Source organism: Xiphophorus couchianus, chromosome 6 (assembly GCF_001444195.1).
Source record: "Xiphophorus couchianus chromosome 6, X_couchianus-1.0, whole genome shotgun sequence".
Classification (NCBI taxonomy): domain Eukaryota; kingdom Metazoa; phylum Chordata; class Actinopteri; order Cyprinodontiformes; family Poeciliidae; genus Xiphophorus; species Xiphophorus couchianus.
The window spans coordinates 6,465,155-6,488,579 of NC_040233.1; the positions used below are offsets into that span (position 1 = coordinate 6,465,155).

Genomic DNA, 23,425 nt, shown 5'->3' on the forward strand with positions numbered 1-23,425 from the left:
AGGTTGACGGCCTGAGAGAATTCCTTAGGCTTTTCTACACTGCACCTTAATGTACACACACACACACACACACACACACACACACACACACACACACACCCCTACACACACACACACAGATTCTGGCTGTGTAAACCGTAGAGATTAGCAGCTCATTACCATACCACAGGGGTAGGGCGAACGAGGGTGGGGGTACGCACAGGGGACCGTGTGGGTCTGACTGTGTGTGTTTGTGCCAACACACCTCAGAGTGTTGTCTTCTGGTCACAACAACAACTGTTCCGTTATTTGCGCGAGCGTGCCAGAGCGAGGGCGTCTTTAATCAGGAGGACAGAAAAAAACAGAGGCCGCCGAGAATAACCGAATATGTTTTCATCGCCGAGACAATCAGCAGATTAAACAAATTCACCTCGTTAAGCAGCTAATCCATCTGTCCAATCAGCGGGAGGGGAAGGACGGAGGAGGCGGCGGTGACCCTGGACAGATGTGAAGATGATCCACTTTCCAGAGCAGCAGCTCCGATCCGGGGGAGGATTGTTTAGTTGCATTCGTTTGAAGTCCTGCGTTTGGCACGAGAAGAGGACCGCAACCCAGTTTCAGAGAATTCTGCTTGTTTGTTTTGGGCAAGTTGATCAAGTTCAGATCTGAAGCATGGTGTTCTGTCTGATTGTTATATAGAACAGGTGTCTCCTATCAGTCAGGCTTGTAACAGCGTGTAGATTCACCAGTCAAATCTAAAATAATAAAAGCAACAAACATTTCCCTTTGACTTCTTATGTCGCCGCAGCCATTATGAGCCCAGAACCGTTTCATGTTTCTGTGCAGGTGTTGTTTAGTGCTGTTCTCTCAGCGAGCAACAGCGCAGGGTTGCTGTTGTTACAAATTTTAGTTTAAAAATTTTTCCACTTTCTCTTTTGGGGAAAAGGTCAAGACTGCAGGCGGGCCAGACCAGAACTCTCCTCTTCCTCAGGAGTTCCCATTGCAATGGTACCTACAGTATGTCTCTCTGTCTGTCAAAACAAAAGTACGATACGACATAATTTAAATGAAATCAATCAAAAAGCTTCCCAAATAATTAGTGATTATTAAGTAATTAGTTATAAAAATATAATTCATTTAAAAACAAACACTTTAATCAAAGCGGATTAGTGACAATGGGATTTGTGTGATCTACAATTTTCCATCTGTCCATCTATTGTCTCTCTAGCCGCTGTCCTTGCGGTGTGGTGGACGGCTGGTCCTCATTGTTGGCAGCCAGTGGGTGAGAGACGGAGGACACCTTGGACAGACCAGCAGTCAATCATAGGGCTTCATAGAGACACACAGGACCAACAACCCTGGATACACACACACATCCCTGTACTTCTACCAAATTGAAGACCTTGTATTTACTTCCATTCATTTGAGGAACTGAATTTATGCCTAACGTTTTCCCGAACCTTAACCATTACCAGTCCGTTCCTAACCCTAACCTTATCCAAAACATAATTCACACCATACCTCTGGACTATCCTCAAATTACCTATCTTTGTAACTGTTGTAAAAGTGCTACTCTATATGTAGTACAGAGTATGTCTTGCTTTCTTCACAAAAGCTTTGCATAGGCTTCCATTCATTTTACATTAATTCATTTTACATTCTCCTTGTGAGGACAAGGCCTTGGTCTCCATGGTATGCGTTAGGAAAATGTTCCTTACAGCAGTGGTCCCAACCCTGGTCCTCAGGGACCGCTGTCCTGCATGTCTTTGATGAGTCCGGACTAAAGCACAGCTGATTCATATGACTGCATTACCTCTTTGGCATCCCTGCAATTGCTGCAGAAGCTGCTTAATCACCTGTTCATTTAACCCAGGTGTGCAGCAGCAGGGAAACACCTTAAATATGCAGGCCAGTGGGCCCTGAGGACCAGGGTTGGGGACCACTGCCTTACAGTGTATCTAATACCTAAGGGAGATTTAGAATAACAAAGTAACATAGAGTCAAACCCATGACCTTCCTGTTGCATAGCAACAACTTTCTCACCATGCAGCTCGTTACAACACAGTGAACATTCATTTTCTTAAAAGTACTTTAAATGTGAAAAGTCTTTAAGTAATAAACAAATGACTGAGACATTTTATGGAGAATTGTCATCACATTATTCTACGCGATTTCAGTTTTTGCATTTTAGATTTATTTTGTTAGATGAGGCAGTGCGGTGTGTTGGTGTGCTATTTGCTTTAAACAATGGCACTTTAGCTCGAACCAAATGGACGTTAAACCTCCATACAGAGTTTGCCTGAGCATCGAGGTGATGTTGTCTGTACATATCATCGTTCATTTGATTCCTCATATAATGACTGATGAATATTTGGAACACAGGAAAACATGATGCAAAATCGACTTTTTGAGCTTTACACAATGTTATGATGTTATTCCTTCATCAAAACACACCTGGAGCGTTGCCTTGATTCTTTTGTGCGTATTTGAGAGATCCTTTAATTTCCCGTGGCAACCATTCAGCTGGGCAAAACGCCCGGGTGGACCTAGCACCGCCTTCAAGGATGCAGCTCCTCCTTGGCTATTGATCGTCAGTGGACACTATCATACTTTGTTTTTGTCTAGTTCTTCGGTTCTTCAAACATTTTCTTAGCATGTTATGATGGCAAAATGATGCCGTATAGTAATGTTAATGTCATTGGGTTGTGTTAATAACTTCAGTTCTCTCTAAAGAATGCGTTGTTACCATACTACAGCAGCCTAGCTGAGTATCTAGCACATGCGAGTGATAACTATGTTCAACATTCCCACTTTGACTGAAGAATCAGTCATAAAGTCAATGGCTTGCAAAGAAGCTAGATTGTTTTTTTTGTTGTTTTGTTTTACATTTGTGTCGCAATTGTATCAGTTAAGCGCAAATTGCACAGTACGCTGTAATTATCAGGTACTGGAACTGCAGATCAAGATCAAGAAACGTATAGATCAGACAAAATCGGTTCTAAATTGTCTGGACGGTGAACACTATTATCCTGCTGGAAGGGACACCGGCCCTCCGCCCCACTTTCTACTCTTCTCTGGCCTCTAATTTGGTCTGGTTCAGGTCAGCTGCCCTGTATTTAGCTCCATCCATCTTCTTGTCAACTCTGACCAGCTTCCCCCTTCCTCGCTGGAGAAAAGCATCTCCACCATGTTTTCCTGCTGGTGTGCTGTGTTTGGGGTTATGCGCAGTGCTACCTGCTCAGATGAGACCAAAATGAAACTTGTAGGTCTGCTTTCAAAATGTTACAGCAGGTAAAATAAGCATTGAGCACATCCCGATTTTTCATAGTAAACCTATTTCTAAAGGTGGTACTGGCATGAAATTTTCACCAGGTATTAGTAGCAACCCAAGTACTCCATGCATGGAAAGAAACTAATCATCTTTGTGGTTTTGTAGGATCTCATTGCATAATTTTTATGGCTAAGTTATTTAATGAAGGGGCAATCTTGTGTGAAATCGACTTTTTTGAGCTTTACACCAGGTTATAATGTTATTCCTGTTACACCTGGAGTGTTATTTTGATTTTGTCATGCATGTTTGAGAAATATTTTAATCTCCCCTGGCAACCATTCAGCTGGGCAAAACGCCTGGCTGGACCTGGCACCGCCTTGGAGGGTGAAGCTCCTCCTCTGAGCTGCAGTTTCCAGGCTTCCACATCACAGAGCAGCCCTTCCCCCGCATCTCTCCCTCTCAGCTCCTTCAGACTAGCCAGCAGCAATTAGCCAACACCTGGTGGAACTGCGCACCCGCTGAGCTCATTTTACGAGCCACTTCTCAGTGCAACGCTGGTGAAAATGTTGTTAAAGGGTTAATAGAGGAGAAATGTTGTGACGATTTCCTGAGGGCGGAGTTTCAGAAAGAGCAGTAGTTTTTTCAAGAGACAGAAGCCCAATTTCAAGGCGTTAAATTATAAAGTCTAATTTCATTTCAATTGTTATTATTAAACTCAATTGTGCTGTGAAATGGCACTATGTGGCTGGAAAATACATAAAACTGCCCCTTTAAACTTCTCCACAACCTCATCGATACTGTGGTGAATTTTAATCACGAATGTCAGAATAAACGGGCGGAACAGAAATTGATCCCAAACTTTTCTGACTAAAGCATAAAACAGTTTAATTTCACAATAATACAATGTTTTGTGTTGATCTATCACAAAAAAATCCCATCCCACTGAAATGTGACAAAATGTGAAAAGAATCAAGAGAGTATGAACATTTGTTCAAGGTACTGGTTCTGTCTATCTTATTTTGAGTCAAAGGATGCATTATCTTACCAATCACCTCCGAAGCGGTTGAATTATCGCCAAAAAACACCATTGTGATTCTTTCAGTCACAACTTGCGCGGCTGTCGACTCGGTTTCATCGTCTAGTGAGATCCAGCAAAAAGATAATGTGCTTAGCCAAAAATCATTATGCGTCTCGTCTGTGACACTTTGTGGAGTCATTTACCGTATCCTCTTCCCTGAGCATTAGTTAGGCTTCACAGACAGAGGACAAAACAGACTCTTGACTCATGTTTCATGCTGCAGGAGATGGCAGGTAATGTGCTCAACAACAACAAACACAATCTGGGGCAGATCTATTTTAAAGCCGGCAGTGGACCGACTTTCCCCTTAAAGACGGCGGAAGTGCAACCCGACTCCTTGATCAGGACAAAGGCCAAGATTCGTTTAGACTTATGAAATGATCACAGTGGATGCAGGGGAAGTAAGCTGAGAAAGATGTGTGCCTATGTAGACTCTCTCTGCCTCACACAGCCTCCCTTCCTCCCAACACACACACACGCCTCTCCACAATCAGAAATCAGTGCCTGGCTGTAGAGAGAAAAGAGAATTCATTAAACTCAGCCACCCACGCTGGGCTGCTGAAAAGAAGAGGGGGTGCGAGGGTGGGGAGGAGGATGATGAGAGACTGAGAGGGAGAGCAAAAAGAAGATGGAAGGCAAGAAAAAAGGGAGAAAGAGGAGAGAAGGTGGAGTCCTCTTAGCGGGGGCCCATCAAATGAAGTGGATAGGAGGTCAGTTGAACAGAAAAGCTTTTAAGCAGCAAAGGAGTGAGCAGGAATTGACACGACGCCGGAGAGGGGAGAGGAGAGCACAACAATGTGTGAAGGAGGTGTTAGATGTACTCTAGAGTCTGGAGTTGGATCATAGCACACACAGAAGGAATTAAAAGTTGTCCCCTCAAACTCATCAAAGACTCTTCCCCTCCAGCGGGTTGTTACCCCCACCGCTCGGCATCTTGGCCGATCCTGAAGCCTCTCGCCGCGAACCGACTGGCAGGCGATCGGAGAACGCTTTCGGCGTCGGCGGGTCTCTAACCTGGAACTTTCGCCGTCTGACCTAATCCACGCGCTTGGCTAATCTGGTTAACCAGAGCCATTCCTGAAATGAACAAAAGCCTAATCTAATTCCCACTTAGCACTAATTAAGAGATTACTGTCCGCACATCCTATTATCGTAATCATCGAGCTTTGACAAACAGTCAAGCAGCAACAAGGAGGAGTCAATCACATGGCAGCTGTGGACAGTGGGAGGGGTCACCGATTCTGTGTGTGACCATGGCACCAAGGCTGGACTCGGGAAGACATTACCCACTTCAATGGACCCGGCGTGGGAGACAAACCCACACAAGTTTCTTTTGAACAGAAGCTATTAATAGTGCGTACTAATTATGACTTCTGAAGACAATTGGTTGTGCTGAATTTTACATAGGGCTGTCAGAGGTGTGAGAGTGGGATGCAAATTTACAACGCATCCCTCAGATTTGTAAAAGGTCTTGCAGATACACTACTTATGAAACAACCTCGGTATTTATTAATGTTGCCTTATATTGTCGCCTCTCATGTCTCTCATTGTTCAGTTGCTCACTTTGGACTTCAGACAACATACTGGACCAGCACCAGCAGATGGCGCGGCTCCAACAATCATCACCGACTGTGGAAACTTCACACTGGACCTCAAGCAGCGTGAGTTTTGTGTCTCTCCAGACTCTGGGACCTCGATTTCCAAATGAAGCACAGACGTACAGCTGAAAAGAGGACTTGGGACCTTTGAGCAAAGGTTCAATCCTTTTACCCATGCTGATTTTGTCGCTGGTTCAGTTTTGGCTTAACACAAAAGTTTCACCTTTTGAATAATGAATAACTAAGTAAGTAAATTACTGAGAGGCACCTGTACTCTGGTGTGCCCAGGCTATTCCCCCTGTAAGTCCGGCCCTGCATGGCATTCCCTTCAGATGAGACGGAGCGATAGAGCGGGGAGGAAGACTTGCAAGGTTTCCTCATCCATCTTTCAGACACACAAACGCACACTCCACCCTAAGCCTTTTACTGTCCAGAATGTCAGCAGCCTTCTCCAGCACCACGGCCTGTCACACAGCACCCAGTGAGCGTGTGGGGGTGTGTGTGTGTGTGTGCACGGGGGTGGTCGTGTGTGTGTGTGAGGATGAGAGAGAGAGGAAGAGAGAAGTTGAGGGACGGAGACATGCAGAAGGGAGGGGTGTCCTTGAAAAAGGACAGAGGTGTTCAGCTGGATCTAATGTGATGGAGGAAACAACTGGAGCACACACACTTCCTCACACACTCACACATCACTGTTGCACCAATATAATTCCTTCTCAGGAGAGGAGGGGTTAGGGAGGCACAGAAACACATTTGTTTGGAATAAATTCTCATGAATCCGCAATCCGACCGATTAAATACGTTTGTCCCGTCCAGGCCTCGACAGGCCGGTCTTTTATAACAGCAGTAGAGGGATGGGGGAGTGGGGAGAGAGGAGGGCGGTCGGAGGGCTGCGCCGCTCTGGTTCTCTGTGGCGGGCCTCGGCATCATTATCATCAGCGGTGGGTTCCTCTCAGATGCGCCCAGCCACAGATCAAAGGGAAGCCTCTCAATCTTCCCCCCTCACCGAGGCGGCACAGAGCCGCTCTGTAGCTGGCATCTTGGTCCTGCGATAATCCTCCCATTGATCTACTTCACAGAGTTCAGTGTGTGCTGCGCCGGGGCTTCTGGGGTTGAGGTTTAAAGATGCTGAGGAATGTCTCTCAGAGTTTGCAGCACACCGGGTGCCAGAGTTTATTAAGCCGTCGGCCGGTCGTGTGCCGCCAGTACCGAAGCAGGTTCCCTGGTTTTCAAGGTGCTTTGCTTACACAAGGTCATCCTAATGATCTATAGGACCTTCCAGCAATGGGATTTATTTCACCACAGTCAGCGTTTGTACTTTCAGAAGAGGGAGGAAATGGGTTAGGTGTTTAGCATAAGGAATTCAAAAAGCATATGTAGGGGCAGAGGGGCAAATTAAATTATCTTATTTTCTTCTGTTCGTTTGAAGTCCGTGAGGAGGAGTTGAGACTGGAAGGCAAAAAGGAGGGTGAGGATGAATGCAGGGAACAATAGAGCAGAGAGGCATTACCTCAACGATGCCTCTAACTCCCTTACCAACTCAACGTTTCCACCTACTGGCGGCTTCGTGTCATGGCAGGTTACACGACTGGCATTGCTGACTTGACAACATGGAAGTCGTTTCATAAAATGTCTGTTACAGTGTAATAAATGTTCACTGTTAAAATAAATAAATAAATAAATAAAATGTATTCCTGAAAAACATATTTCCAAGCGGAGCAGTTTGGCAGCTCAGAACCACCGGTGTCTAAAATTCATACAAGTTGAAAGAGGGAGCGGTTCTGAATATTTGATGGGCTGGGCTGCTGCCTGGGCCAAGCGCAGTGCTTTTCTTTCATGTCGGGATAAAATGATAGTTTGATTAGTTCTATTCTCCAAAGATAACTCTTAAACTGGCCAGTTATGTCATGATCTGTGTCTTTCTGTGTTTATTTAGAGTTTTCTGTCCCCTTAAGTCTCTTCGTTGTCCTGTCCTCCCCTTGATTGTTCCCAGGTGTGTCTCGTTTCTATGATTACCCCCAGTGTATTTAGTGTCACCTGTGTGTCTGTTCTTTGTCGGGTCCTTGTCGTTACTTGCCGCCCTTGGCGTTTGTCGTGCCGTTCCTGTGTGCCCTGTCTACCTTTCGTCCCTCGTTAACCGTTTGCTACCGGCGTCGAGCCCTGGCTTTAGCTCGGCCGTGCTGCCCGGCTTTGGGACTGTTTTTGGACTGTGTGTTGCCTTATTAAATTCCTTATTCATCATACCTGGGTCTACAGCGTCTGCCTCACCACCATCCACACCACTTACATGACAAGTTAGACATGGAGCCATTGCCAGATGATGTATAAGGCTGAAAAGAAAACCCCCAGTATACCATCCCATACAGATGTTTTATGTGAAAACAAACAAATACTACTTAGAAGTGGCTGTTTTACATCAGGAATGACTTAAGTGGCCTGAATATTACAGCTCCTTGTCTCTTACATAAGACATTTGATTCTTGCCCTCTCGAAGCTTTCGCTTTCTCTCTCATCCCCCCCCTATATTTTCACTCGGATGTTTCAGATCATCAAACCAACTTTTCTCACATGAGGATAAACCTCAGTAAATACAAATAAAGCAGTTTCCGGATGATGATTTCATTTGTCAAAGGGTTTTAAAAAAGCTGTCAAAACCAACCTTCTTGTGTGAAAAATAAACCTTTCCTTCATTTGCAGTAGCTGACAATCAATCTTTGTGAAAATGTTGAGGAACTCTGACCCACTTTTCTTGGCAGAACTGGTGAAAGTCAGACGCATTGAAGGACTTCCGGGCATAAATGTTTAAGGTCTTGCATGGTACCTAAGTTCAGACTTTAATTCTGCCTTCCGTTCATTTTAATTTAATTGTATTTTTTTAAGTTCCTTAGAGGTGAACTTGCTGGATCTTAAGCCAGGATTATCCAAAGTGCAGCTAGGGTCCCGTTAGTGGCCCTTGGACTAATTCTGTGTGGCCCCCAAATGCAGTTCAAGAATGATACAAATCTGGCCTGTCCAGCACAACTAGTTGATGGAGGAGGAGACTTTTTATTTTTGGTAACGTTAAGTACAACACAAAGTATTTGTCTTTTTAGAACCACGTCTACTCAGAGACTTTTTTTTCTGAAAAGCTGACTTTGCTGTGACCAAATAAGCTTTTACTGAATTTATTAAACTTTTGAAAGAAAGTGACCTACATTCTGTTTCTATAACTGAGAATAAATTTGTTCAGTCGGACCTCCATGAATTTGAAAACGAGATGAGTTTCTTTTAACCCCCCTCGCGATGCTCAGAAGGAGTGCGACAGATGTCACGGTCGGACAGCAGGGAAACATGGGGGAGGGAAGACGGGTTGTCCTATCAGACCGTCAGTTCCCGAACCCACATAAGAAAAAGGAAACTCATTAAAGCACACACGGGTTCTGTGCAACCCCACCTCTAAAGACTGCAGGAGGCTTAATACAGAAAATGTGCAAAGTCTCTTTCAAGTTTGGATCTACAAGGAGTAACATCCCTTTTTCTACACAAACAAATAAAAGAGAATGGGACTACTTTCTGTGCTTAATTTTATTTATTTTTTATTTTTTTTGGCCCACATCACAAAAAGTTTGGACACCCCTGGCTAAAGTTCAAGTTTGACGGCTCTCTCTGTTGCCGTTTGAGATCTTTAGCCTACTTCATGTTATCAGACTGGTGCTATTGGAGAAATTTGTCCATTTACCAGGTCTTGCAGTCCTCAGGTCTGGATAGAGGAATTAAAAAACAATGTGGTAATAAAAGTTAATTCACAATTCAACGCAGGTGGCAGTTATATTTTCATTGTAATGAATGAAATCAACTGATTTTGCATTCACTCCGGTTGTCTTTGTCTGATATTAATACTAGTTTTACGATCAAAACACGTAATTGCAAAGGAGTTAAAACATTTTCACTCCAGCTTGTAAAATCAGTTTTTAAATTAGGATCACATGCAGGAAATTTTCCTCCGTGCGTGTTATGACATCTACTCTTTCTTACAGTTGTATCTTTTTTCTGCTTCTGGGCTAACAGACGGGTCACAAAATGTTAAAACGTTCAAATTTAATCGCCGTAATTCTCCTTCCAAAGGCACCGTTTTTAAACTCTGTCTGATATATTCCTTCTCCCGGGGACCTAACATAGGCTCCGACGACTGAGGATGAGATACTCCTCTCCTTTCTGCGATTCTCTCGCATCCTTCTCGTCTTCTCTCCAACTCTTCGGGGACTCCTGGTCTTATCACAGGCATTAGTAGGGGCTTTGGCATAGCGCAACCAGCTGCTCCTGCCTGTAAACAAATCTCCCGTTGGCAGAGTTGCTCATCATAACCCATGTGAAGAAGTGCAAGAGATATCAGCAGGAATCACCGAGGCAGAACGCCATGCAGCCCGGGGCAGAGGAAGGCTTTTGAAAATCTAAGTTTTAACAGGGGAAAAAAAATAAAAACAGACCCGAAAATACAGTACATTGCGAGGATATTTGTAGCCTTTGAGAAATTTCACATTGTTTATCACGCTACAACTACAAACTCCAAAGTATTTCATTGGGATTTTATGTAGAGGAAGAACACAAAGTGGTAGCCTTGTTGTGAAATGTTTGGTTTGGGTGTGGATAACTATTAAAAGAGGCCAAACAATAAAATGATGCAATGATGTCACGGATCAGCATGAACTGTGAATGTTGACAAATCAGGTTTATTTTGAGGAATTTGAAAATGAGGCCAAATTACCTTTCAACTAATGGAGATTACCGTAGTTTAAGACAAAATTAATGCCAACACTTGTATACATTGAAATGATTAGTTCACAATGCATAGCCGACGAGAAGATAATATTATTGTGATAAAGTATGTTTCATTAAAGGGGCAGTGTTATGTATTTCTTTTAGACAAATAGTGCCGTTTTACAGCACAGTCAAGTAACTATGCCGTCTTCAGTTGTTATGAAATTGTCTTATATGTCAAACATGACTTTAAAGAAATTTGACTTTGCAATTTGGCACCTTCACATAGGGCTTCTGTCTCTTTAAGAAGCTCCTGCTTGTTCCAACACTCTGCCTTCATCACATCATCCCAACAGTGGCTTTCCATTATGCAGTTTACAGCTGTTCTCAGGAGAGTTGGACTGAGAAGTAGATCGTACAATAAGTAGAGCAGACTTGCAGGTCTTAATTGCTGCTGCCACTAGTCTGCAGGAGCTGAGTGGGAGAGTGAGGGCAAGCGTTAGGGCACTCTGAATGGTTGTAACAGGAGATAAAAAGACTTCTTACACATGCATGAAGGAATCAAAGCAACACTCCAGGTCTGTTTTTGATGATGGAATAACATTTCAACGTGATATAAAGCTCGAAAATGTTAGACATAATAAGAACCGTACTTTTTGAGCCTGTGGAAAGCGAACTTCCACTCCAATCTCAAATTTTTCGCAGCCGCCAGGAGTGTCTTGTTTTTACCCTAATTCAATTTCCCGTCACTCGGCAGGTCGCCTGTCCCTGCTGAATAAAATCATCCCCACAGCATGTTGCCACCTCTACCATGTTTCGCTGTGGGAATGGTGTTTTGTGCAGGGTTGCTTCTCCTTCACATATAGGCATGTGGAAAACATTCGATTCTGCTCTCGTCCGACCAGAACAACTTCTTCCTCATGTTTTGGTCTGTATCCTCCATCACTTGTGGCAAAGTGCTTTTCATGTTCATTTATTTCCAAAGACACATCAATAAGCTAATAGCACGCGGTAGTAGGTGCTTGCATGTTTCTACAGCAGCTCCCTTCAGTGGTAGCCAGCAGTCCGGCCCTTTAGAGCGGGCGCCATCTGTAAGCCCAGGACCCCAAGCCCACCTGTTAGACCGAGTGCATCTGGTACCAGCACCAGCTGCTGGGCCGCAGCCTCATATTTATTCATCAGATATGAGCCCAGTAGCCGTGTTTTCACCTCATTCTGGGCAGGATCGTGTTTAGCGAGGTCTTCCATCATTACGGCGCTGCATTAAACCAAGGCAGACAGGTATTGCTGAAGCCGTCGGCTGTGAGAAATAAACTACTCCTCTGACTGTGATAGAGTGCAGTCCAGCTTGTTCAGCATTAGGATTGGGCTTCTTCTACGTCTTCTTTTTTTTTTTTTTGGTCAGATCGTATTAATGAGAATTTTGTTATTCACAGGCAGCTTTGGAAATGCGTGTGTGTTTCTCTGGCTGAGATTTAATATGTACATGTGTGTGTGTGTGTGTTTTCTCTCTCTCTCTCTGTAAAAACGCACATATGCAAACCTACACACACGCCCAGGTCTTAACCAGCCTGATATATATAAATATATATATATTTTTTTTCCTTCTTTATCCAAGCTCGGAGAAATACATTGATAAGCAAGTGCATGCATACACCGCAGTGTGAAATTGGGTCAGCAGTGGAGAGTGGGCTTTAATGCTGAGCACATACGCTCTCTAAAACTGATCTGCATATTCATGTGGGTGGCTATCAGAATGACACACGCGCGCAGCTACAAGCGCGCACATAAATAAGTACACGGGTGTACACGCTGGCACGAAACTTATCCATCCCACACACGTACCCCTCTCTCTCTCTCTCTCTCTCTCTCTCTCTCTCTCTCTCTCTCTCTTACATGTAAAACGCACGCGCGCGTCGACAGCAGGGGCACAAAGAAAACGCTGAATCTCATGGATATTGTAGCTGTCAGGGAGCTACAGGGGGCATTTATGTTCCACTCATTCTAATTCTCTGGCTAAAAAATGAGCTTCTTCCTCTCCCAGCGGTGCTATGCCAATCATTTTTTCTCCTCCACCCCCCCCCCCACTTCCCTGCCTCCACTTATGGGGTTTTGCTAAGCAGTCTGGGAAAGTTTAGGAAAGTCTGGAAGAAAACAGCAAAAGGAAAGGAAAATAGAGTGTGGATAAATGTTTTTATTTGGAGATTTTATTTTCTCTCTTTTTCTAACCGTTGTGTCCGTCTTCTTCTCGTCTTTATTCCCTCCTTTCTTGCGTCCTTCTCTAGCGCCTCAATTCCCTCCTTCTACTTTCCTTCCTTGAGTCTTACATTTCTTCCCCCCCTGCTTTTTCGTTGTTAATATAATGCTGTATATATCAAACATAACTTTAAAGAAATTTGACTTTGTAGTTTAATGCCTTGAAATTGTGCCTTTCTCTTTAAGAAACTTACTCTCCCCTGAAACTCTTTCCTTCGGGAAGTCGTCACAGCAGAGCTCCTGTTTCAATGTTTTTAATCAGCGTTGCTGATGAGAGAGTAGCTCATATAATGAACTCAGCAGATGTGCCGTTCATCCAGCTGTTTTGCTAATTGCTGCTGGCTAGTCTGAAGGAGCTGAGTGGTGGAGTCACAGTGAGGGCTGCTCTGTGAGACGGAAGCACGGTAGCTTGGAAACTGCGTCTCGAAGGCGGGGCTAGGTCCAAAGAGTTGCAATGAAATTATTATTTTTTTTTATTTTTTGCATCGAGTCACGTGATCAACAATCTGGATGTTGCCACTGCCGAAAACTCCAACGAAGAAGTGGCCAGGAAGTCATTGGAGGATGTTGGCACGGCATGTGTTTCAGTGACTTGTCACGTCAACAAACTTATTCATGTGTGATTTTAATTGTGTTTTTTATTGCTATTTAATGGAGACATCGCAATATTGCAATATTGTGCTTTTTGGCAAGGTTTTGTGCACATTTGTAATGAAAGCTTTGCTACATTGTCCTCCCTACTTTGAGTTCTTACATTTATATTCCTCTGTTTACTTCCCAGCTTCCTACTTCCCTGTGTTTTTCCTTCTTTGCTTACTTCCTTGTGTTTCTTAAATCCCTCATACTTTTTTCATTCCTTCAAGTTTTCCTAAGTCCTTCCTTCCTTCGCTCCTTCATTCCCTGTCATATTCCTTTCTCCCGTGTGTCCTGCCTTCCATCTTTTTGCTTCTTTGTGTCCTTTTCCCCTTCACTCCTTCCTCCCATTCTTCCTTGCGCCCTTCCTTTCTGTCAACTTCTGTATTTTCCCGTTTCCATGTCTCTATGCAGAAATAGACGCCGTCAGTCCAGACTGAATTGTTATTTTGTGGAGTCACAGAGCACCGAGAACTGTGGAAATTAGAGTCTGAGAAAGTGTGAAACTTTCTCATCAAAAACATGGAGGTCCCCCCTTTTCTCCCTTTATATTCCTCCCTCCGCCCGCCCCCCCCCAAGGCAAAATGCGGCGGCCATCTTTCTGAGGGAAGGCACGGTCCGGCTGACGCCGCCCGTCCGTGCAGAACGGCTCTCATTACTGGAGAATTTGGGAGTGAGCAGCAACATTGTCAGAAGTCTTAGAAGTGTTCACACTTCCCTCGCAACTAAAAAGATATTCACACTCTGAAAAGTGGAGAAAAGGAATAATAATCACCATTCGGCTGTAGACTGATTGTGCCGCTGAGCTGTGAAGAGAGTTGGAGAATGGCAGAAGCAGAGTGAAAGAGAGGAGGTGTGAGAGAGAGAGAGAGAGAAATGCAGCCAAATAAGAGGTCTTCTCCCGGCGGATATGCTTGTCAAAATTCCCATACTTTGCGCTTCTGACTTTTTTTTTCTTCTTCTTTTTTTTCTTTGGCAATGAACAACAGTTTTTTTTCTGACAAAGCATTTTCCTCACTTATTTGCAGACGGAGGGGAGGAGAAGGAGCTCAAGTCGTAACGTGAGAAGCTGAAAGGATGCAACAAAGGATTCGGAGCCCAGTAAGCAGATAGCTCGGAAGGCCGCTGGGGGCCAAAAACCAGAGAGAGAGAGAGAGGAGAGGAGAGGAGAGGAGGAGTGGATGGGAGAGGGGGGGGTGCTTGGTGGTGTCTTTTGAAGATGGAGATGGAAGGAGAAAGAGAAAGGAGGAGACGCGGAGAATGAGACAGAGAGCGCATGTCTCCTGTGGATGTGTTAGGGGACCAACGCGGCGAGGCCTGAGCATGTGATTTATTTCAGAATACTAATGTCCCTTTGATCTCTGCTGCTAAAAAAGAAAAGAAATGCCCTTCCGGGATTGTGGGCACACACTCGAGCGCAAACACACTCTCACTCTCAACACAGGCAGATGCATGCATGTACCGCACACGCACCTACATCCTCGCAGTCGCATTAATATTGTTGCGTCCCCTCGACTGACTGCTGAATAGGGCTGATTTATGCGCGCGCACACACACACACACACCCCACAAACCCAACCCCCCCCCCACACACACACACACACACACACACATACTCCCACACACGCACTCCAGGGTGTCTAATCTACTTTAACCATCATCAAATCCTCAGAGATCCAATTACAAAGATAGAGGGATATTTGTTTTTCTCTGCACACCCTAAAAGACTAATTAAATTTTCATGTAAAGATGAAATTATTTGATACAACACAAATGTCTTTTCATTTTCATAATCGTAACGTAATACGTTTTAATTAGGAGTCCTGTCACCGCTTCTGCTTGTTCAAGCTGTTTTTTTCCCCCCCTCCTGGCCCACTTAACCTGAAGGAGAGGCAGAAACAATATACGGGTGTAAACCCAATCTGTTCCCAACCCGTTGTTCTGAGTCAGGGCTCGGAGAGGTCAGAGGTCATGTGGGTGACATGCGGGACCCGGACCGAAGACGCCCATAGACGACGAAGGTTTGGCCCCGCGCGGGGCGGCTGTCTTTCGTTTCTGCATTTGCTCCGACGAAGCGCCAGGAGAGCGGCGTATTGACATTTTGTAAATGTCAGGTTGTTTATTGTGAGGTGCTTTCAGTAGGGGACGTAATGATAGCATAAAAATGTTCAGACTTTTGAAGCGAGCGCGAGAAACAATCACAGTGGCAGCTGTAACTAAGTGAAGCCAGAGCATTTTTCCACCATCACATTTCTCAAAATTACTGTAGCATCGCAACCGCAAGCTTCAGCTTTGTTGACATTTTATTTGATCAAAGCAGAACCTAATTGAGAAGTGGAAGGAAAATTATACTTTTTCTTTCTCAAGTTTAATAAAAAAAAAAAACCCGAGAGCAACTACGGCTGCTCTCAGTTGTAAAAATCCGCCTTGCTCTGAGTTGTTGCATTAAAATAAAATTTACACAACTGACTTTGTATACACTGTAAAACTGTTTCCCGACATGTTTGTTGTACGATATTGAGAATCCTGTGTATGAAAGCTCGTAGTTTGAGTTTTGCTCTCAATCCCCAGCTGATCAGAGCAGACATTAAGCCTCCTGAAGCCTGGCTCTTCTGAAGTCCTCTCCCAGTTCAAACACAGCTTCTCCTCTCCACCGTAGCCTGCTGCTAGCCTGTGCACGCTCAAGCCGAATCAAAGCAGAGATTTAATGAAAACGGTGCACTGCCTTAGGCAAAGCAAACCAAAACAAGGCAAGGAAGCAAAACAAGATGTATAAGCTGGAGAGGACAAAGGAAACCAACGTACAAAAGACAAAGTCAAAGGATGAACTCAAAACCTAGCAGACACATTGACAGTAAGGGCTGACTTTGTCTAAGGTGTGTTATTCTGTGGTCTGGTGTAGTGCTGCCACGAATCCTAACCCCAACCCAGACTGAGTCAATCTCCAAGATGGCAGTTTTGGTGCAAACGTGACAAAACCTGAAAGATGAACTCGATACGAAATGTTCATCATAGTAGTGAAGCTTCAAAGTAACCACCCGAGTTCTGACTGACATAATTCAGCTTTAATTTCCAGTTCTGGGTCCTCAGTGATCTCCTGTTTCAGTGTAAGATTTCCCCCACGTCAGGCTTGATGAATCTCTTTTAATAGCCATCAACGCAAGAGCCCGCGGTATTAAATGTACAGCCGGTGCTTTGCTTTTCAATCTATAAAAAACAAAACATCCTAGAGGAGTGTAATTCAATATAAATTGTAAACCCTTCTGTTCCTTTAGAATCAGGAGTTCCGGGTTGCTGGGAAATTGCAGCACCGAGAAACCCGCTGCGTCAGGAGAAACGTCGCTGACAGCGTTCCGGGTTTGGACAGTTGTCGAAAACAGTTGCGCCCCGGATATGGAAGTGGAAGGTTTCAATGTTTAGTGTTTTTTCTTTATATATATACTGTATATATCTATCTATATATATATAGATAGATATATACAGTATATATATATACTGTATATATCTATCTATCTATATATATAGATAGATAGATATATACAGTATATATATACTGTATATATCTATCTATATATATATAGATAGATATATACAGTATATATATATACTGTATATATCTATCTATCTATATATATAGATAGATAGATATATACAGTATATATATATACTGTATATATCTATCTATATATATATAGATAGATATATACAGTATATAGTGTATATATACAGTATATACAGTACAGACCAAAAGTTTGGACACACCTTCTAATTCAATGGGTTTTCTTTATTTTCATGACTATTTATAAGGCAGAAATCCCACTTATTAACCTAACAGGGCACCTATGAAGTGAAAACCATTTCAGGTGACTACCTCTTGAAGCTCATCAAGAAAATGCAGAGTGTGTGCAAAGCAGTAATCACAGCAAAAGGTTGCTACTTTGAAGAAACTAGAATATAAGGGGTATTTTCAGTTGTTTTAAACTTTTTTGTTTAGTGCATATTTCCATATGTGTTATTCATAGTTTTGATGCCTTCAGTGTGAATCTACAATGTCAATAGTCATGAAAATAAAGGAAACTCATTGAATTAAAAGGTGTGTCCAAACTTTTGGTCTGTACTATATATATATATATATATGTTTAGTGTTTTTTCTTTATATATATATATATATATATATATATATATACATATATATATATATATATATATATATATATATATACTGTATATATATTCAGTTGTTGCTTTAGACATTCGCGAGACGTCTCTCCACTCGGCTCAGGCTCGAAATAGCAAGAGGGTTAGTCGCTGCTATTCCTCCGTCGAGCCACTATGGTCTCGGTTGATGCATGGTATCTGTCAGCCGGTCCCCGATGTACATCTTCAGCGGCGGCCTCGGGGACGTCGGTGCACGCAGCTGCCGGCCTCCTCTGGGTGTTCAACTCTGCTTTTCACTGCAGGCGGCAGGTGTAGCAGCTTGGTGATGCCACCTCTCATGAGGGGCACCGCCTCCACTCGGATCGGGAGGCAGATGTGGTCCCACGGCACGGAGAGCTAGAAAAGACCTTTTCCTGGAACCTCGTGAAACGTTACTGTTAATATAAATAATTCAAACTAGAAACTAGCTGGAGTAACACTTCACCATTACAAATGAACATTTTACAGCAATGCCAACTTTTGTCGCTTCTTATGAAACACGGTCCAAGATATTCCTACTACACTATTCTTCCGAAAATAATAACACACGCCCCTGACTTGGAGGTGTCTGGAATCCTAATTTATGGAATCCCTAAGCCAGCAAAATGCACCTGGGAGTCCAATTAGACATATACAATCAACCTGATCCAAACCGCTCTCTTGCTTTCCAGGTCCCTAGAGTGCGACCTATTTGATCGAGTGCGTGACAAAAAATCTTTTCAGAGTAATTTTTTTTTTTCTCTCCCCGGGTTTCACTGGTGTGTTGAATATTTGATGTCTGTTCCCTTTCCGCGGGTCTATCTGTGTTTGCTCACCTCCGTAGAAACAAGTTAAGGTCTGAGCCAATCAAACAAAAAAGCAGATTGCCTTTCTGTGAAGATCCAATCTTTTGATTGGCCCTCGCTTTTCGGATAGATTAGGGATGTGCTTGATGTTGCGCCTTGTTTTGACCCAGTTAATTATGAATCATATGCCAAAGCATTGAACTGAATAAAGATGGAGGTCAATGTGTTTTTGTGAAGTGCCTTGCTGCCCCGTGCTCTCGCCTCACCCTTACCATGAGGTTACTCTGCCACAGGTGGCAACTGTGGAACCCTTCATCTCTCACCACCCCTGGTATAACGCAAAGATAAAATTTGGCCCAGATTAAACATTTGGGACAGTTTGCAGTACATTTCAAATAAAACAAATGTTTATCTGCAACTTCCTCCTTGCAACAATCATTCACATGGCAAATCAGAATGAACCAATGGATGTGAGACATATATTTTTGGGTTGTGGTAGGAAACCAGCTGTTCCACAATGTGGTCTTAAATTAACCTCACTAAACTGAACTCAAATTTCATGTGATTAAATAAAAAAAAGCGCTAAATAATTCAGCTGGTGACTCTTTTGAGTACCTTCGCTTGACAAAAACCAAGGATTAGACCAGGGAGGAACTGGGACGTTAGACAAAAGAAGAATGGACAGCATGAAATGCCTTTGTAATTCTAAGGATATTAAGGTGTTTTGCTCACTTTTAGTTTCTTCCACATTGTTTCTAGTTCATACTACATGCGGAATAGCTAAAAGCTACTTTCCATACTGAGAAGTTGGCAACTCTACAGGAAACTGAGAAGCCCCCTGTCCCCTCTCACTCTCTTCTTCTGACTCTGCAACACGTGAGAAAAGCCTGCACATGTCAGATAACTTCCAACTATATTGATGAAGGTACAGACCTCATGTCATATTACCTGAATTACTTAGACACTCAGTTGTGTTGGCCCTGTTGCTAACAAGCTGAAAGGGGCCACATCGCCACCTGTCATTACGGAGTCAGACATACTTGAGGCGAAATGGATTCCCATGAACTGATTTAATGCTCAGACAAGGTCAGCAGTCCAATTAATTGAAGTTGAGCCGAAGCCACAGCTCAGCTGTGCATACAAATATTCTCCTTTTCAGCGTTTCTGTTGGGAAGTAGCACCTTGATGCTAATTTTCAGCAGGTAGACTGTTAGCTAGCATGGCTGCAGCTGTGCCATTTCCATTGGCTTTGTTTATTTTTCTAATAAATGAACAGTAAATCATTTTTTGGTGAAACAATATTCAAGACTTAGCTCAAATTTTTTTATAGCGTTTATGTTGCTAACTTTACACTAAGCTAATACGGCTCATTTTAGCTAACACCCCTAGCAGGTTTCGTTTGACAGCCAATATTTATAATTTGTGAGAGGTGTATCTTTTGACAGTGTAGTGAAAACACTGGCTCTCTCTCCTAACTTATTGGAACGTTCTATCTTTAGCATTATTTCAGCTCTGGTTAAGTTATTTTGAGTGGATCTTCAGAGATTATTGAGTAAAGCAAAGAAGAGGAAGAGGAAGCTGGCATATTTGCTCAAAAGGTACGTTCAGCATCTCCACTGATTCAGTAGGAACTGTCGGATGTGCTAAGGTCATTTATAAATATAGGTACCTATAGTTAATCCAATCATAATTCAATTTCTTGACATAAAGGTATCAAATTGGATTGCAAAGCCGGGTCAAGTTAATTGTGTCTTTTGCGCATGTGCTGTCAGAATTGCCATCAGGTGCTTTCACTTCGTATTAATGGTTTTCTTTGACAATTTTCCTCATTTAAATTCAGAGCCGAGCAGAAGCAGGGGAGGCGATGAGAGAGGAGCAGAGCGGGAGAAGGTTGGAGGGCAGGTGGAGGAAGAGCGAGGAAGCCGAGCAGCTTGGGGAAGAGTGGGGAGCAGCCAGGGAGGAATTACCTGACGCCTAAAATAAAAATCAATTTAAATATTTTAGCAAGGCTTTCACCAGGCCCAAATTCCCATGGTTAAAAGTGAAATTTGTCTCCCGAATCAATCAGTTACATTGAGGCAATGGAAATGGGAAAACTTTAACGAGAGGTAGAACTGGCAGGCTCAGATAACGATTTGCAAACTGAAATAGAAAAAAAAAAGTCCTGATGATTGCAGTGAACTTTGCAAGTAATACTTAGAACAACATGCGTTCCTGCTCTTGTAATAGGGATTGTCCGTGCACGTTACAACAAAGTGATGCTCTGTTTGGCACATTTCTCTAAGGCAGGCGCTGGATTTGCTTCTCTGCAGTCCCGGCCTGCCCAAAGTGAAGAAAGAATATGAAGAACATTGACACAGAAATGCTAGCAGTAGCTTCACATGCAGAGACAGCTCATTTGATATCAAGGTTTCAGTCCTCGCTTTAGATCTTCCTAACCAGAGAACGCGTCCTCAGACGGAGTCACGACTGAACTGCTGAACAGCTTGCTGAACGTGGCCTAATTATGCTACCCTTAAAGTAAGTCTTGTGGGATTCTGTGCGGATGAAACGCGGGGTTGGAATTGTCTTAATCAGATGCGGCCAAGCTTTTCGCAGAGACCAAGCCGCCTCACAGGTTTTCTTTACAGGTTTTTACTGTCAGGAACATCAGTCACCGAAACGGGGTGATGTAGGCTCTCAAGTAGGTGTATGATGGAGAGGGATTGGTTTAGACATAGGGATAAGGTGGGAGGCTTAATCTTTGAGTGAACGCTGCATGTTGCTCTCCACAGAGCTATGAATAAAAATATGTTCAAGCAAAATTCGAGTGAAAGACAGATCGGTGAGAGACCTACTTTTTCACCACAACACAAAATCCGAAGAAATGGAAACAAGTGAAATGAACGCATATCTAAAATTATTGGACAGACGCATGTTTGTCTATTTCCTTGTCCATTTCTTTTTTCTTTTTTTTTGGTCTTTTTCTCAACTGTTCAACAAATGTCATAATTGCATTCAGCTGTCATACATACAAGAAGTCAATGGTGGTGAGATTAGACCTTAATCGACTCAAACTGATGACCGTTCATTCTCCTCCAGGATTTTCTGCAGAAGAGAGCAGAATTTATGATTTCAAAAATGACAGAAAGTCATCCAGGTCCTGAAGAAAAGCATGATGTACTTTCTCTGAAATGGTGAGTTAGGATTCATCATTCACCAGAATATTTCCTCTAAGGTCTTGTTGGTCATCTAGATGTATTCATCGTATGTTACATGGGCCTTTGTGGTTTAATCACCTTAGAAATCTAGATGCCATTTTTGCCCTGCCTGTTTCTCACTGTTAAATCATGAATAGTGGCTTTGACCGAGGAACGGGAATAACCAATGTGCTCTGTATAGTTTTGGTAGGCTGGTCACTACCCCAGTATTCTGTTTTGTCCATACACCGTGTTCCAAATTATTATGAAAATGATATTTTCTCAAATTTTCCTAAATGGTCAGTACAAATGATGGTCAGTATAATTTTCAAGTCATGAACTATTACAATATAAATCAAATTTTACTGAACAAAGCTCCCCATGAGAACAGTATTTTTTTTTCAGAAATAAAAAACTCAAAATGCACTGTTCCAAATTATTATGCACAGCAGATTTTCTAAACATTTTATGGATTATAAAGAACTACAAACTGTCATTCTTTGAATGTGCAGCATTAAGTGGTCACATGTACTAAAATCAGAAGCTATTTCAATCAAAAACATCTTAACAGACCGAGTTACATGTTAACATAGGACCTTCTTTGATATCACAGCACAATTCTTGCATCTATTGAACTTGTGAGTTTGTGGAAAGTTTCTGCTTGAATTTCTCTGCAGGATGTCAGAAAATCTTCCCAGAGCTGCTGGTTGATATGAACTGCATTCAGATCTTCTGCTTGAGGAAACTCCAAAGGTTCTCAATAGGGTTGGGGTCAGAGGTCACACCATGAGTTTCTCCCCTTTTATGCCCATAGCAGCCAATGACACAGTGGTATTCCTTGCAGCATTCATTGTGATGCATGAAGATGATTTTGCTACTGAAGGTTCTGCTCTTCTTTTTGAACCATGAAAGAAAGTGATCAGTCAGAAAGTCCATCTACTTTGCTGAGGTCATTTTCACACCTTCAGGGACTCTGAAGGGGCCGACCAATGATTCTCTCCTCATGATTTAAGCCCAAAGCATGACTCCACCACCACCTTGCTGACGTCACAGTTGTGTTGGGACGTGGTGGCTATCCACCACCAATCCACTACTGCGTCCATCTGGACCATCCAGGGTTGCACAGGACATCAGTGAACAAGTCTGTTTGAAAATTAATCTTCATGTACGGCTGGGCCCACTGCAACCGGTTCTGCTTGTGATCTCCGGTTAGGGGCCCAATAGTAGGTTGATGCACTGCAAGCCTCTGGTGGATCCTCCACCTTGAGGTTCCAGAAGCTCCAGTAGCTTCAAATAACTGTTTGCTGCTTTGTAAGGGCATTTTAACAGCTGCTCTCTTAATCCGATGAATTTGTCTAACAGAAACCTTCCTCATTATGTCTTTATCTGTACAAACCCATCTTTGTTCTGAATCACAAATCTCTTCACAGTACAATAACGCTTCAGTTTTCATTAAATATCTAATGTTTTCATACCTTGTCATACGGCACCACACTATCTGATGATTTTCCTCAGCAGAGATTCTTTCTCTTTCCCATATTGCTTGAAACCTGTGGCCTGCTTAATAATGTGGAACATCCTTCTGGAGCAGATTTCCTTTAATTGAGCTCACCAGACAAACTAATCAACCAGCTCTCTGAAATTAGTTATAGCGATTCAAAGAGCCCTGACACACAATACCATCTATTAATTTAATAGCACAACAAAAAAAAAGT

At 43.0% G+C, this 23,425-nt stretch overlaps 1 long non-coding RNA gene across 1 annotated transcript; it reads left to right on the forward strand.

Annotated features, from left to right (window-relative positions):
- Window positions 1–1,688: 1,688 nt before the first annotated feature.
- Window positions 1,689–23,070, forward strand: LOC114146024 (uncharacterized). The gene is made up of 3 exons (XR_003595826.1): window positions 1,689–1,701; window positions 6,409–6,421; window positions 22,924–23,070. It is a non-coding gene; the product is annotated as an uncharacterized LOC114146024 (long non-coding RNA).
- Window positions 23,071–23,425: the final 355 nt, after the last annotated feature.